Genomic DNA, 14,662 nt, shown 5'->3' with positions numbered 1-14,662 from the left:
GGATAATGTTGAACAGCTGTTCCAAATATTTATCACAGCTAATGATTTAAGCACAGCCTCTGATGCAACAAAAATAGCCCTACTACTCTCAACAGGAGAGCATGAAGCTAGAGAAATCTATAATTGCTTTAATTACGTAGAAGGTGAGGACAACACCAAAGTAGATGTTATACTCAAAATATTTGATGAACGCTGTAACAGTCAGGCTGGTGAGATGCTGGAAAGATTTAACTCTTGTCAGAGAATCGGAGGGCCCATCTCTGATTTTATTACAAATCTCAAGTTAATACCACAAGGCTGTGATTATGCTGATTTCAGAGACACTGTGATAATGCATCAATTAATTTCTGGACTATCTGATAAAAATTTGGGAAGAACTTTCACAAAATAAGTACCTAACTCTAGAAATCGCTATGCAAAAATGCCTTGCTTATGAACAGAAACAAACTCAGTACTTTGAGTCTCTACAAACACAGAATCATCATTTAGAAAACAAAATCGGAAACAATGACACGAACACTCACCATGAGGCGGAGGCAAGGCTGAATCGGAGAAAGACGGAGGTTCTGAGCGGCAACCATCTTGAGAAAGGAGCTGCACATGGTCAGTTGCGAAAAGAGGGCACAGTACAGGAAACTCGGTGTGTGCATGGGCAATCGAGTCCTATGCATGATGTCACGAGCGGCATGATGTCAGAGGACCAGGGCCACGCCCACTTAAAAGGGAAATGTACGCAAATGGACAAAAAGAAATTTAAAGCTGCAAAACCCAATTTCCTTGCCTCAAAAGAGAGAACAATGCCCAAACTTACACCAGCAGTTGAAAATAACTTTCACAACACCTTGGGACAAGCAGTTAGCACCGCCTTAGAAGATGATGTGGTCATTGTAGACGATGACTCAGATGAAGATTTCATCTTGGGAGATGGCTAGCCCAGTACCAAATCCGAACCGCAACTAGAGGTGTTGTACCGTGAAGACCCCGACGATGAGTTCTTCGGAATGGGGAATCTTCAGCCCAGCATATATGACATCCCAACTCGTGAGTGCAGGATTATGCTGCGGCCTGACACCAAGAAACAGAGAGTGGTCCACGCACCATGAAGGGTCCCAGCCTCCACACAAGAAGATGATTTGTTCATTGAACATGAAGAGAACGATCACAACTCCGAAACAAAAAGCGATGATTTGTCCAACGAACAACACACACAATACTGCTCAGACATGGCTGAGTTATTCGGAGATCCTGATCACAGCATCAGCAGCACGGTTGAAAAGCACAATACGACTTTTCTTATGGTAGATGAATCCAATACCATGTTGCCATGGCAGATCGTCGGTACATTGGATGACAGCAATACCCAAGTCGAAGATGACGCCACACAGAGAGCACAGAACGACTCCGTTGAGAAAGCACAGAGAAAGCACAACTCCACAGAGAGAGCGATGACAGACTCCACAGAGAGCGCGATGACAAACCACAGAAAGAGCGATGAAGGACTCCACAGAGAGAGCGATGAAGGACTCCACAGAGAGAGCGATGCAAGCCTCCACAAAGAGAGTGATGCAAGCCTCTGCAGACAGCTCGGTGACAGACTCAAAAATAGAAGCAAGCAAACACTCCATAGTGAACGCCATGCATGTACAAGACCATGAAGATCTACCAAGCTTATTTGAGCCACCAGAAGAAGACACTGAATGTCTACCCACTGTATGTGAGACAAGTGACGAAGAAATCACAATTCCCATACAGGATGTGCAGGATCATAGCGAGACTGACATATCTCAGCTCGTCTGCACAGAAGCACTCAATAATCAGAGGACGGCCACCCAGGAGTCCAGAGACCATGTCAATTGAAATCTTGAAGATTTTGACTCCAGAAGAGCAGCACCAAGTGTCCAGAAAGACCACGTCAATAGAAATCTTGAAGATTTTGACTCCAGAAGAGCAGCACCAAGTGTCCAGAAAGACCATGTCAATAGAAATCTTGAAGATTTTGACTCCAGAAAAGGAGCACTACAACCCACAACAAAATGAAATTGTGAAGATTTGGACTCCAGAAAAGGAGCACAAAGAGATCACAGATGATTCAAGTGAACCTGAAATGACTCCAAAAGAGGAACATCTAGAAATCAATGATGATTCAAGTGAACCAGAAATGACTCGAGAAGAGGAGTACCAAGTGTGGTAGTATGCATTAGGGGTCATGTGGGACTGTGAAGCCGTGATTTCATTGGCTGACAGATCCCGGGTCCTGGTTGGACGTTGGCCTCTAGCTCCGCCCTGAAGGCGGAGTATAAGTACCAGGAGTCCTCCCCCGCAGGAAGTCTACTACTGAACTGCGGGGGAACAGTCACGCTGAATAAAGCCTCATCGACTTCACTCTATTCGTCTCTCGGAGTCTTTGTGCGCTACAATTTATTAAGCGTGACTAAAGGACTATGGAGCTCAGGATCATCCCGGAATGCCTGAGGATCAGCCCCCACGCAGTGAACGCAGCAGCAGCTTTCAAGCACTGGCAGACTTGTTTCGAGGCTTACCTCAGAACGGCCCCCGGCCGGGTCACAGAAGACCAAAAACTACAGGTCCTGCACTCGAGGTTAAGCACGGAGATTTTCTCCCTCATCGAAGACGCAGAGGATTTCCAGACGGCGTTCGCAGCACTAAAAAGTCTCTATGTTCGCCCAGTAAACCAGATCTACGCTCGCTATCAACTCGCAACGAGACGGCAAAGTCCCGGAGAATCGATAGATGAATTCTACGCCGCGCTACTAATTTTGGGACGGGCCTGCAGCTGCCCACCGGTGAACGCAAATGAACACACGGACATGTTAATGCACGATGCTTTTGTGGCAGGTATGAACTCCTCCCAAATCCGCCAAAGACTTCTAGAAAAAGAGTCGCTAGGACTCTCAGAGGCACGGGCCCTAGCAGCCTCCCTAGACGTGGCCGCGCGAAATACCCGTGCCTACGGCCCCGACCGCGCGGCAGCCCATTGGGCTCCTTACGCACCCGTCGCGACAAACCCACCCCCCCCCGGACACCCCACAGGCTTGCGCGGTTCAAACGCCAAGTCGCACCGGGGGAGCCCGCTGCTATTTCTGCGGCCAGGCGAAACACCCCCGGCAGCGCTGCCCGGCCCGCGCAGCGATCTGTAAGAGCTGCGGGAAAAAGGGCCATTTCGCGGCTGTGTGCCGGTCCCGCGAGGTCGCCGCTGTCCCTGGAGAACAGGGAGCCCTGCACGCCGTTTACGCTCCCCAACCCCCCCAGCGCCCCATATACGACCCGCAGGCGCAACCACTCTGGGTCCCGACCACCGCTCTCCCCAGAGAACAGGGAGCCCTGCACGCCGTTTACGCTCCCCAACCCCCCCCCCGCGCCCCATGTATGACCCGCCGGCGCTACCACTTTGGGTCCCGGCCACCGCTGTCCCCAGAGAAGAGGGAGTCCTGCGTGTTCCTAACGCTCCCCAACCCCCCCAGCGCCCCATGTGCAACCCGCAGGCGCCGCCATTTTGGGTCCCGGCCACCACGAGGGGAGGAAGGGCGCCGCCATCTTGGACCACCCCAGACCTGTGCGACGCATGGGGGCGGCCATTTTGTCCACCCCGCCGCCATCTTGTGACCCCCCAGCCATGTGCGATGCATGGGGGCAGCCATTTTGTTCACCCCTGACGCCATCTTGGACGGCAACAACGGACCCCAATGTCGACGGCTCCACGGGGTTCGAAGAAGACGCTCAACCATTACAACCACGTCTGGCTTCAATGACGCTGGACCAAGCACGGCCCCGGACGCTCCAGACGACGACGACAACGGTGCTGATAAACGGGCACGAGACACCATGCCTGGTCGACTCCTGGAGCATGGAGAGCTTTATCCACCCCGACACGGTAAGACGCTGTTCTTTGACCATCCGTCCCAGCGCACAAAAGATTTCCATAGCTGCAGGATCCCACTCCGTACAGATCAAAGGCTTCTGCATAGTTACCCTAACGGTGCAAGGGAGGGAGTTCAAAAACTACAGGCTCTACGTCCTTCCCCAACTCTGCGCCCCCACATTACTGGGATTAGACTTCCAGTGCAATCTACAGAGCCTAACCTTCAAATTTGGCGGCCCAATACCCCCACTCACTATCTGCGGCCTCGCAACCCTCAAGGTGCAACCCCCATCCTTGTTTGCAAACCTCACCCCGGATTGCAAACCCGTCGCCACTAGGAGCAGACGGTACAGCACCCAGGACCGGACCTTCATTCGGTCCGAAGTCCAGCGGCTACTAAAGGAAGGCATAATCCAGGCCAGCAATAGTCCCTGGAGAGCACAGGTGGTAGTAGTAAAGACAGGGGAGAAGCAAAGGATGGTCATAGACTATAGCCAGACCATCAACAGGTACACACAACTAGACGCGTACCCTCTCCCCCGCATATCCGACATGGTCAATCGGATTGCCCAATATAAGGTCTTCTCTACCGTGGACCTCAAGTCCGCCTACCATCAGCTCCCCATCCGCCCAAGTGACCGCAAGTACACAGCCTTCGAGGCAGACGGGCGATTATACCATTTCCTAAGGGTCCCATTTGGCGTCACAAACGGGGTCTCGGTCTTCAAACGAGAGATGGACCGAATGGTTGATCAACACGGGTTACAGGCCACGTTCCCGTAGCTCGACAATGTAACCATCTGCGGCCACGATCAGCAGGACCACGACGCCAACCTCCAAAAATTCCTCCAGACCGCTAAAGCCTTGAACCTCACGTACAACGAGGACAAGTGCGTTTTTAGCACAAACCGGCTAGCCATCCTGGGCTACGTAGTGCACAATGGGATAATAGGCCCCGACCCCGAACGTATGCGCGCCCTCATGGAATTTCCCCTCCCGCACTGCTCAAAAGCCCTAAAACGCTGCTTGGGGTTCTTTTCATACTACGCCCAGTGGGTCCCCCAGTACGCAGACAAGGCCCGCCCCCTAATACAGACCACGACCTTCCCTCTGTCGACAGAGGCTTGCCAGGCCTTCAGCCGCATCAAAGCGGATATCGCAAAGGCCACGATGCGCGCCATCGACGAGTCCCTCCCCTTCCAGGTCGAGAGCGACGCCTCCGACGTAGCTCTAGCGGCCACCCTTAACCAAGCGGGCAGACCCGTCGCCTTTTTCTCCCGAACCCTCCACGCTTCAGAAATCCGCCACTCCTCAGTGGAAAAGGAAGCCCAAGCCATAGTGGAAGCGGTGCGACATTGGAGGCATTACCTGGCCGGCAGGAGATTCACTCTCCTCACGGACGAACGGTCGGTAGCCTTCATGTTCAATAATGCACAGCGGGGCAAAATCAAAAACGACAAGATCTTAAGGTGGAGGATCAAGCTCTCCACCTTCAACTACGAGATCTTGTATCGTCCCGGAAAGCTGAACGAGCCGTCCGATGCCCTATCCCGCGGCACATGTGCCAACGCACAAATTAACTGCCTCCAAACCCTCCACGAGGACCTCTGCCACCCGGGGGTCACTCGGTTCTACCACTTTATTAAGTACCGCAACCTCCCATACTCTTTAGAGGAGGTCTGTACAGTCACAAGGAACTGCCACATCTGCGCAGAGTGCAAACCGCATTTTTTCAGGCCGGATGGTGCGCACCTGATTAAGGCTTCCCGCCCCTTTGAACGCCTTAGTCTGGATTTCAAAGGACCCCTCCCCTCCACCGACCGCAACATATACTTCCTTAATGTGGTGGACGAGTACTCCCGCTTCCCATTCGCCATCCCCTGCCCTGACATGACCGCGGCCACAGTCATTAAAGCCCTGAACACCATATTCACACTGTTCGGTTGCCCCGCATACGTCCACAGCGACAGGGGGTCCTCCTTCATGAGTGACGAGCTGCGCCAGTTCCTGCTCAGCAACGGTATAGCCTCGAGCAGGACGACCAGCTACAACCCCCGGGGGAACGGGCAAGTAGAGAGGGAGAACGGCGCGGTCTGGAAGACCGTCCTACTGGCCCTACGGTCCAGGGACCTCCCCGTTTCACGGTGGCAGGAGGTCCTCCCGGACGCCCTCCACTCCATCCGGTCACTACTGTGTACTAGCACTAACCAAACGCCTCATGAGCGCCTCCTTGTCTTCCCCAGGAAGTCCTCCTCTGGAACGTCGCAGCCGACCTGGCTGGCGGCCCCAGGACCCATCTTGCTCCGAAAACATGTGCGGGCGCACAAGTCGGACCCGTTGGTCGAAAGGGTTCACCTCCTTCACGCGAACCCGCAGTACGCTTACGTGGAGTACCCCGACGGCCGACAGGACCCGGTCTCCCTGCGAGATCTGGCGCCCGCCGGCAACACACACACCCCCCCGACACCAATCACCCCCTTCCTGCCACCGCCGCACCCCGCGACCGCCCCCTTCCCAGGAGGATCGGTCCTCCTCCCAGGCCCGACCAGGAGTGAAGCCCAAGCTGAAACCGTAAGGCTCCCGGAGACGACAACACCGGAACAAGCACCACCACCACCACCGGGGCCGAGGCGATCGACACGGACGACCAGACCGCCCGACCGACTCGTGGCGTCGATCTAACACTGCAATATGTGGACTTTTAACGAGAACATTTTGTCTTTTTTTTCCTGACGATTACTGTAAATAGTTCGAAACAAAAAAAACCTTGTACGTACTGTAATAACATGAAAAAGTTTTCCTCCCAGGACCAGCCTTGTAAACCCTTACCACCATGCGAAGCATCATCCCGCCGGGTTCATTTTTAACAAGGGGTGAATGTGGTAATATGCATTAGGGGTCATGTGGGACTGTGAAGCCGTGATGTCATTGGCTGACAGATCCCGGGTCCTGGTTGGACGTTGACCTCTAGCTCTGCCCTGAAGGCGGAGTATAAGTACCTGGAGTCCTCCCCCGCAGGCAGTCTACTACTGAACTGCGGGGGAACAGTCACGCTTAATAAAGCCTCATCGACTTCGCTCTATTCGTCTCTCGGAGTATTTGTGCGCTACACCAAGTAAGCAAAGAAGAGGAATCAAATCCACCACAAATGACTGATGTCACCAACATCAATGCAACATCAGATCATTCTCACAATGCTCAAGAAGATACACTCAATGCAGCAGATACCACAAAAGACACTGACACTAATAACTGCGACAATGACTCAAATCATCCACATGGCACACTCATTGAGCGCAACAAGAACAACAAAAACCGCAAGAAGCACAGCAGAAACAAGAACAACAGCAACAACAAAAACAACATGTAGCGCAACAAGAACGACAAAAGCAACAAGAAGCATCCCAGAAACAACAAGCACGACAAGAAAAAGAACAAGAATAAAAGCGAAAACATCGAAAACAGAATCAACAAGCGCGACAAAAAGAACAACAAGAATGACAACAACAAGAATGCCAACGAAAACAACCAAGACAGAAACGACAAAAATAACAACAAGAACGACAACGAAAACAACAACAACAAAGACAGAAACAACAGAAACAATAACAATGAAACAAAGACCTGTACAACATGGTACAACTCTGCACGTGAAGGACAATGCCACAGCACACTGCGAAACAATGACAAGTCTACAAACATGGCATGATAAAGAATCTCATAAATTCACATCTGCTCCAGAACAAACAAGCAAAACAGCTTTCACGAACGATCACATACAGAATCAATACCACAAACACAGGAAAAAGTCGAGGTCAGACAATGGTGCGACACAGAATCGCTACCTGCAATCAAATGGAACAGGGGAAAAAGGTGTCCACATCATTAAACGACTCATCAGCAAGACAACCGAGACACGTTCCGACATCAACCTAGCTCTATTATCGTACAGAGCAACCCCATTGAGCTCAGGACTGTCGCCAGCGCAAATGCTCTTTGGCAGAGATAACCGGACAACCCTACCGGCAAAGCAATTCCGAGACCCCGGCAACGCACCAGTTCTCGACGACATGCGGGCACTATGCTCCAAACAAAAACTAGACTACAATCAACATGCGATCCCACTCAAGCCACTGACAATAGGTGACACTGTCAGAATCAGGGACCCAGAAGGCGGATGGTCTGAGTCAGCCACGGTGATCAGGCAGGAGGCACCGCGGTCCTACATTGTCAAATCGTCTGCGGGAGTACTTTTACGCTGTAACCGCCGGGATCTATTAGAGATTCGACCTACAATGCCAATATTTCCCACACTGGACTTGACCGAGTCTAGAGGACATTCCTCGCCACACAACGCCAGACAGTTCTCTTGCTGACATCAAACCATCATCCCTACTACCACCGTTAAGACGCTCCACCAGAAGCCATAAGGCACCCGACCGGCTAGATTTGTAACGACACTTCAACACACGCACAAGACGAATATGGACATTTCTCACGATGGACTCACAACACAGCTAATTGTTTCTGTATTACTTTCATCATTTTCACAGTGTGCAGATTTGCATATTCTCACCACTTGTTATGTACAGTTTTCTTGAGGCCAGTCTAGAATACATGTCCATTAAAAGGGGGGGGGGGGATGTAGTGATCTGTATATCTGTACATACATCTGCACATACACCAGGGACTACAGACAGATGTAACAGCCACAGCATCACTAGAGAACAGCATCAGAGATGGGTATGGGTCCAGCCCAAGGGAGGATCCGCCTCTTTCAGAAGCACAAGGTTAGTGAGCAGCAGCAGACAGAGGCAGCTCAGCATAGGCAGTTTACCTTAGCTTCACTGGTCATACCTCTTGACTGTATTATGTCTAGTTAAGCTCTGGAAACAGAACAAACCTACTGAATAAAGTATTTGTGTTAACTGAAAGTCTACAATCTTTATTCAGACTTAGAGAATAACATAGTTGCCTTGGTAGTGAGCTGCCTTTTCAAACTGCTGCAGTGCCTATGGGGCGAGTTCCAGGATTTTAACCGAGCAACGATGAAGGAACAGGGATATATTTCAAAGTCAGGCTGGTGTGCAAATTTAAGGTGGTGGTGCTCCCAAGTGCCTGCTGCCCTTGTCCTTCAAGGTATTGGAGGTCGCAGGTTGGGGAGGTGCTGGCGAAGAAACCTTGGTGGGTTGTTGGATGCATCGTGTAGATGGTCGACATGGCAGCCATGTTGCACAGGGGATGGAGGGAGTGAATGTTGAAGGTGGTGGATGGGGAGCCAGTCAAGTGTGCTGCTTTGTCCTACATGGTGCCAAGCTTCATGAGTGCTGTTGGAGCTGCATTCAGTGAGTGGAAAAGCATGCATAACCTTACTCATTTGTTCCATGTCGGCAGTGGAAGGGTTTCCGTGAGCGAGGAGCTGGGTCGCTTATCTCAGAATAATCAGCTTTTGTAGTCACAGTATGTGTATTCTTGCAGTGTGCCTGATGGATTTGTTTGCAGTGCACACTTGGGTTTAATATTCTTCCACCACAAAGTTGCTGGAAGTATGTGCTGATAATGGTGCAGTGAGGGGAATAGGTCCTCAGGAACCTTGGCAAGCAATGTGACAAACCATCAATCTCATTAACCAATGAGATTGAAGAATTGAGAAATAAACAAAGGAAGAACTGAGAATACGGGTGAATTAGATATGGTGAATCCAATGTAAAATCAGGAACAGAAAGAGAAATAGGAAATAAAGATTGAATTAAGAAAAAGGGCAGAAAGAGACACACAGGAACAAGAAGAGAATATTTTAAAATGAAAGCCTCCTAAAACAATTCACAACCTGAAGGAATGAGACTCCACACTCATTAATGTTTACATTTGGGGCAAGAGGTTGATTGGCACTCATGACCAATTACACGTGATTTAAAGGATGCATACATTCTTAATCCCTGGAGAGCTGTCTGTGGTGACTTACATTAATGTACAAATGAGATTAAGATGCTGTTTTTCTGCGATTTCTGGTTGATCACTACTCTGAGGGTTTCTGTGCTGTACTAACATTTTCTGGACGATTTGGGTTTTAATTACAGCATGCATCATTCAGGCATCATTAGTTTTTCAGCAAAATCAGGGGCTGAATCGCCGGGCTGTGCGCAACGCCGCCGCCGGTCTGCCGATTCTCCGATGAGTGGAGAATTGGCGCCATTGACGCCGGCGCGGCTGGATGCCGCTCTACGTGCACCCCCCCCGGCGATTCTCTGCCCGGGATGGACCGTGTGGTTGCAACAAAAATCCGAGTCCCGCCGGCGCCGTCCACGTGTGGTCTTATCCGGCGGGACCTCGGCAGGTCGTTTCGGGGGCGACCTGGTGTGGGGGGGGGGGGGTCCGACCCGGTGGGGGGGGGGGGTTCCGACCCGGGGGGGAGGGAGGGGCTCTGCTGCGGCCTGGCCTGCGATCGGGGCCTACCGATCGGCGGGCCAGCCTCTCGGGCTGGGGGCCTCTTTTGCTCCGCGCGGCCCCTGTAGCCCTACACCATGTTGCGTTGGGGCCGGCGCGGAGAAGGAAGCCACCGCGCATGCGCGCAGTAGCGCCGGTCGCAGTGCTCATGCGCAGACCCGGGGCGCACATTTGAGGCCGGTATCGGCAGCTGGAGTGGCGTGAGTCGCTCCAGTGTCTTGCAGGCCTCCTGCAGGGCTTGGAATCGCTGCTCCTGGGACGGCGTTTACGACAGCGTCAACACTTAGCCTCAGGATCAGAGAATCCCGCCCCTGATACCTATAACTATGCTGGGACTCAGCCCTCAGAGACTGGGGTTGTTGTCATCACATGAACATTATGAAACTACTTTGGTATAAAAATAATTCTAAACAAACTGCGTTTGTGTCATTAAAAAGCACATTTTTTCCCTGACTGTAGGAGACTGTCACATGAATAAAACGCTTATCAGTACACCACAAAATTATTCATTCATTTATTTAATTAAAGTTCAAAGAGTCAAAGAATGGTTACAGAATGAAAAGGGGTTTCAGCCCCTTGTGTTGATGCTCGCTCACTGCAAGATCAAATCAGCTCGTCGAACTCATCCGCATTTTCCCTGTAGCTCTGCAAATTGTTTTGCCTCCAGGTTTTTATCTTATTTCCAGATTGCGGTGTTTTTGTCTGCTTATTACTCTTGGATAAATACACCATTTGGGGGCGGTACGGTGGCGCAGTGGTTAGCACTGCTGACTACGGCGTTGAGGACCCAGGTTCGATCCCGGCCCCGGGTCACTGTGTGAAGTTTGCACATTCTCCCCGTGCCTGCGTGGGATCCACCCCCACAACCCAAAGATGTGCAGGTTTGGTGGATTGGCCACGCTAAATTGCCCCTTAATTGGAAAAGCAATAATTGGGTACACAAAAGAAAAGACACCATTTGGTTTGCTACTGAGCTACACAGAGACCAAAATTAGACCTCTGGAAAATCTCAGGTGAGGTAAACTAGTGACCTCAGTTTACCTGCTCCAGTCGGGCTCAGGCAATGATCAGTTATCTAGTGTTACCACTCCTCACCGCTGTCTGCAGAACTTGGCGGGAAAGTACATGTAAGTTAAGAGAGAATTGAGCATGACCCTTTCCCAATTGCCATCACTTGCTCCTAGTCACTGTGGCATCCCTCGTTTCAATGTCTTTATTCTGATCTACCGTCCAGCATAAGACTTAGTCGGACATTTACATCGCAGGGTGACGCCAGCAAAATTCTATTTGTACGAAGTTGTTTCCCATTTAAAGGTGAATCCTAACAATGCACATCAATAGGATGGCATTAATTGTAACCCAGAAATTTAAAATCTGAATAAGCAAACTGAAAATATGTCCACACCACTGAAATAAGCTATTGATTAATTATTAAATCATGTGCACATTAACCTGTAGCTTGAGTTATGGGAAACTAATAGTCATATTTCTCCAGTAGGACAAATGCATATTTTATGAAGAATTTCTGCCAATCTATAGTCCACAGATGGACAGTTATTTACTACAAACTCCAGCATGTTAGGTGCGCATGTACTTTACTTCATGATCAAGTTGTCACTCTCAATTAATTACCATGAGAACCCATGCATGATGGTGCTAATAGAAACTTCTATCAGATTTATAAAAATAGATTTCTGTACATCAACAGAGTGTGTTAATTATTGAGGATACAAAAGGCATATGAATGTCCTTCTGTCGTTCGTTGACAAAATCTTTTAAAAACAAATTTGAGGAAAGCCAGCTATAAATCTTAATAAAAAAGAATAAATTTGCACGCTTTTCATTTTTTACCAGACACCATCGAGATATATTTCTGCAGATTACAATGCAGAATTCAAACTTCAGTTGTTGCAACATACGAAGGCAGGGGTCTTTCTGAAATGTTCTTTTTTTTTAAAAGAAAGCTTAAAAGGAGCACAAGATCAAATTATTTTCCAATAACCTTTGACGAGGTGTTGCACAGATGTTTTCCCCTGGAAGTATGGCAATTAAATTATTGTCAGCGAAGATGTTAGTCTCAAGGGGCGGGATTCTCCCAGCCCTGCGCCGGTCCGGACAATCCCCGTGAACGGGCCACGCCGCCCCAACGCCGGAACACAATTCTCTGCAGTGAGGAGAATCGGCGCCATTGGCGCCGGGGTGGTTGGTGCGGTGCCAGTCGTGGGCCACTCTACGTGGCCAGCCGGCCGATTCTCCGGTCCGGATGGGCCGAGCGGCCGTAGGAAAAGAGCTGAGTCCTGCCGCCGCCGTTCTGGGCCAGCGGGACCTCAGCGTGTAAGGGTCGGGTGGTGGCCTGTGGGACGGGAGGGGGGGGGGGGGGCCCTCCGATGTGGCCTGGCCCGTGGTCGGGACTCACCGATCGGTGGGCTGGCCTCTGTGGCTGGGGGCCTTCTTTCCTACGTGGCAGCCCCTGTACCCCTGCACCATGTTGCGTCGGGGCCGGCGCGTTGAAGGAGGCCACTGTGCATGCGTGTGTTGGCTCCGGCGCCGCTGCGCATGTCCTCGTTGGCGCCGGTGCAACTGCGCATGCGCTGATGCCGCGGTGCACAGTTCACGCCAGGATCTGCAGCTGGAGCAGCGCAAACCACTCCAGCGCCATGCTGGCCCCTGTAGGGGCCAGAATTAGACGTGGGAGCGGCCCGTTCACGCTGTCGTAAAACACGACGGCATGGACACTCTGCCGCGGGATTGGAGAATCCCGCCCAAGATCTTTAATGGAGTTATGCAAATACAGATGCAAATCCTAATTTCAGCCACAAGAATCAGTAACTCACCTGAGAAATTGGTGCTTGACAGCAGAAAGACAGCTGAAACAATGACAGGGGAAGAATCGGTTCTGAGTTATCTCCAAGTCCTGAATAACTGGGGAGAAAATGGGTTTGTGCACTTAATGAGATCAATAGACAGTGTCAACTCTTGATTGTTGACTCAATTATTGCAGCTTAAATAATAAACTAAAAAACACTGAATCCATTAGCATCCACATAAATTTGACAGAAACTTGCGAGAATCAGCCTTGCTCCTCGATGAAAGACCAATCTTTATAGTTCCAGAGACCTCTCAAGCATATGACTGTTTTCTGAAATCACATGTGTAATATAATTCCAGGAGACCTCAGTGCTTTCCACCCATGGAGTGTCGACACATGACATGCTGAACAGGCTTTGAGGATTATCATGGAATCTGCCAGGAGTTGTTCAGCTGACTGAAGAAAATCAACTTCAATCAAGTGAGTCACAAAATGAACTCTTGCTGGGGTGCTGTTGGAGAGGGACACACTGCAGCCTCTGTCTTTCACAATAATCAGTAGTTTTGTTCTATTGCATCACACTAACGCCTTTCACTTCAGCTGATCTGGATGAAGTTGGGAACAACTGAGTTAGCAACAAGCAAGAACATTAGCCATCCCTTTGTTACCACCAGACTTGACCCTTCAAACACACTTCTGAACAACCTCTCATGTTTTACCCTCTGTAATCCTGAGGTCATCCAAAACTCTGCTGCCCCTGTCCTTACTGCTCCAAGTCACAATCACCTATCTCTCCAGTACTCACTGACCTATATTGGCGCCCAGATAAGCAACATCTTCAACTTTGAAATTCTCAACCTTGTTTTCCAATTCCTTCACAACTGCACCCTGTTGCTAACTTTTGGTTGGTTCAATTGGCTCTGTTTTATAACCTTTGCACTAGAGTCACCAGGTATCTTTATGATACCGCCACGAGGTTCAAGTTCAAGTAATGATCAATAACTCAACACACCAATTAGTAAGATTCAAATCAAAACACATTTATTATACACAGTAAATCGCTACTCATGCATAAACTCTACTTTCTAGGCTATTTCTATCACTAACAGGCCTATATTTAGCTTCGGACTGGCCCACCAGGTCAGGGGAACAAATGGCCTTTCGTTCAGGTCCTGAGTCTGTGGGATTCAAAGCTGGTATGGACTGGTAGCTAGGAGCGCCTATCTCATAGCGAGCGTTGACTTGGGACTTACTTGCTTGGAGGCAACAAGACAGGTCACTGTAAAGTGTTGGTTCAAGTTGCTGAGTGACCCTGCCAAAGAAAGACGATTTGAACTTGGGGGCTTTACTTTATAGTCCCCAGGGGCTTCCCGCTCTTCGGGGTGGACCCCGTACCTGGTTCCAAGTGATTGGACTACTTTCCGATCACTTAGATCGATTTCTCCAATGCTGGAGCGGTTCCCCGATCGCTGGGCGGTCCTAAGTGTCCGTCGGCCTTCCTTTGTCTTGGCTCCTGCTGGCGCCGA

General features: G+C 50.3%; 1 protein-coding gene across 1 annotated transcript in view; it reads right to left on the bottom strand.

Moving 5' to 3' along the window:
* Nucleotides 1-13,293, bottom strand: part of clcn3 (chloride channel 3) — a 281,546-nt gene extending 268,253 nt beyond the window's left edge. Inside the window, exon 1 of the mRNA XM_072515744.1 lies at nucleotides 13,162-13,293. The gene's annotated coding sequence lies outside the window, so the exon portion shown is untranslated. The remainder of the gene's footprint in view (nucleotides 1-13,161) is intronic.
* Between the last annotated feature and the right edge of the window lie 1,369 nt (nucleotides 13,294-14,662).

Source organism: Scyliorhinus torazame, chromosome 9 (genome assembly GCF_047496885.1).
Source record: "Scyliorhinus torazame isolate Kashiwa2021f chromosome 9, sScyTor2.1, whole genome shotgun sequence".
NCBI classification, from domain to species: domain Eukaryota; kingdom Metazoa; phylum Chordata; class Chondrichthyes; order Carcharhiniformes; family Scyliorhinidae; genus Scyliorhinus; species Scyliorhinus torazame.
This window is presented reverse-complemented; position numbering and strand designations above follow the sequence as displayed.